Source organism: Penaeus japonicus, unplaced genomic scaffold (genome assembly GCF_977035675.1).
Source record: "Penaeus japonicus unplaced genomic scaffold, GWHDUDI00000001_assembly GWHDUDI00000036, whole genome shotgun sequence".
In the NCBI taxonomy this organism is placed as follows: Eukaryota; Metazoa; Arthropoda; class Malacostraca; order Decapoda; family Penaeidae; genus Penaeus; species Penaeus japonicus.
Window position 1 is genome coordinate 19,641,757 of NW_028234438.1, and position 2,500 is coordinate 19,644,256.

The window sequence follows — 2,500 nt, forward strand, 5'->3', positions numbered from 1 at the left end:
TCTCTCTTTCTCTCACTATATCTCCTCTCGCTTCCTCTGGCCGTCTCTCTCTCTTCTCTTCTCTTCCCCCCCCCCCCTCTCTCTCTCTCTCTCTCTATCTATCTATCTATCTATCTATCTATCTCTGTCTATATATACATACATATATATATATATATATATATATATATTATATATATATATATATATATATATATATATATATATATATATATATATATATATATATATATATATATATATATATATATATATATATATATATATATATCCAACTATCTATCTATCTCTGTTTGTCTTTGTTTCTGTGTCTATAACTCTTTCTCAATCTCTCTCCGTCTTTCTATCTTTCTATCTATCTATCTATCTCTATCTCTATTTCTCTCTATCTATTTATCTATCTATCTATCTATCTATCTATCTATCTATCTACCTCTATCTCTATCTCTATTTCTGTCTCTCTCTCTCTCTCTCTCTCTCTCTCTCTCTCTCTCTCTCTCTCTCTCTCTCTCTCTCTCTCTCTCTCTCTCTCTCTCTCTCTCTCTCTCTCTCTCTCTCTCTCTCTCTCTCTCTCTCTCTCTCTCTCTCTCTCTTTATTGCCAGACGTAAAAAAACACCCGCCTACAAATTTAACCACAAGTCCATATGGAGAGCAGCGTGAACTGATATTCCCATTCATAAACCATATAACACGTAGAACATTGCGAATGTTCTCTTGATGATCATGTACTCGTTGAAATAAATAGATATGTATTTTGAATATATAGATATATACACTACAGTTTGACGTATGGGATTACTTATTGTTATTGCATAAATCCGTGTTATATCACGCAAAGGAAACGGGGCAAGGGGGGGGGGGGTATTGGGTATACTCTGTTTTTTAATGTTTTAACACGTCTTGTAGAGGATTCCGTTGGAAATGTTTTGATAACATTGATAGATTTCCTTCATAGGATGGATTACGATTGATAGGCACATCACGTTGAGATTATTAATGTTGTTCTCTATCATGAACTAAGTTACCGCGATAACATTACAATTGCATAAATCTAGCCTGTTGCATTTTCCATATTTACATATTTTTGTTGACGTTTTTCTCATGCGTGTCTATAGATACAAGAGATCCGATCAGAACAGTAATTCACCAGAGAATATCAGATGCTCCTTGATTTTTAAGGACACATTTCAGCACACTACAGCGACAACCATATTACGTCATATAATGAGGCTCTATTGCATGCATATCCATTGTAATTCAGTTATTTTCTCTCGAGAGTTCCACCACCACCACAGCCACGCCATATCGCATCGTATGTTGTCCTTTTTCCCTCTCTATCGACGGCGGTTTCGAGGTCTTCTCCGGGTACCTGTCGAGAAGAGCGGAATCTCGCGCGTTGCGGCCGTCACTGCGCGCGTGAGAGGCACTGGGTCAGCCCCTAGAGGAACAGCGCCACCTTGAGAGTGCCGAGCCTTGGCCTTGACTGAACAGAGCACCGCAGTATCCAGGGTGCCTCCCTCCTGCCCTCACGACGCGGGCACTCCCCCCGTTTTTGCCCACCTACGTATGGTGCCAGTCGCCGCTTGGGAGATTCGCGCGCTTTATTTCGCCCGCGGAAGGTCGGTCGAGGCGCGGATCTCTGCCGCGGATTCGTGCGGGGTTGCCATTCTTGCCATGCACACCGGGGAGGGGCGAGAGAGCCTCAGGGCGTTCAAAGAGAGAGGGGATATCGCCATGGGATCGTGGCATGTATGGCAACTGTAGAGAGGGTGGCTGAGGGGGGATGGGGGAGGGGGGAGAAGGGGACGGGTCGGCACTACTATGAAGAAAGGAGCTGTTTCTTGCTCTTTTAAGGAACAGGGAAAACCGTGGTGGCTTACTGCGCTCTCTGTCTTGTATTTTGTGTTCAGGAACGCTCAAGGCAAAGGCTGTTTATGCAAAGTCGTGCATTAAAAAATTGACGTAAATATCTCTACATGATGAGAATTCTACAGTAAAGGAGGGATGGTGATATTCACTGTCGCTTAAGAAGGAAGTCACGGTGAAATATGTAACGAATTCAATTAATATTAATTGTCCCGTTTTTAGTGTTTTTACTTGGCAATTTTAAATTAATTTTGCTCTCTGAACTCTGCGTCAGTTTTTGCGTTTGTCTCACTACTTACATACACACACAACACAAAACACACACACACAGAGTTGAATACATACAAACACACACACAGATTTCAATACGCACGAACACACACACACACACGCATTTGAATACCTACAAACACGCACAATTACAAATACAAAATTAAACGCAGAGTGTGATATATGTAAACACAGCTGTCACTCCACACCTGTGTTCCCTTTGTTTACATGCGTGTTCCAAAAACGTGAAGACTGTAGTATAAACACAAAGCGCTTGAGTGTTTAAAGGCAGCTTTGAAATTTTGTCTGCTAAAACTTTTGCATATGAATTAATAAAGATTATCTAATGTGTGTGTGTGTATG

At 41.1% G+C, this 2,500-nt stretch overlaps 1 protein-coding gene across 1 annotated transcript in view; it reads right to left on the bottom strand.

Annotated features, from left to right (window-relative positions):
• The window catches only part of LOC122250308 (hemicentin-1), a 143,750-nt gene extending 142,257 nt beyond the window's left edge, over positions 1-1,493 (bottom strand). The window contains exon 1 of the mRNA XM_086531864.1: positions 1,371-1,493. The gene's annotated coding sequence lies outside the window, so the exon portion shown is untranslated. The remainder of the gene's footprint in view (positions 1-1,370) is intronic.
• Positions 1,494-2,500: the final 1,007 nt, after the last annotated feature.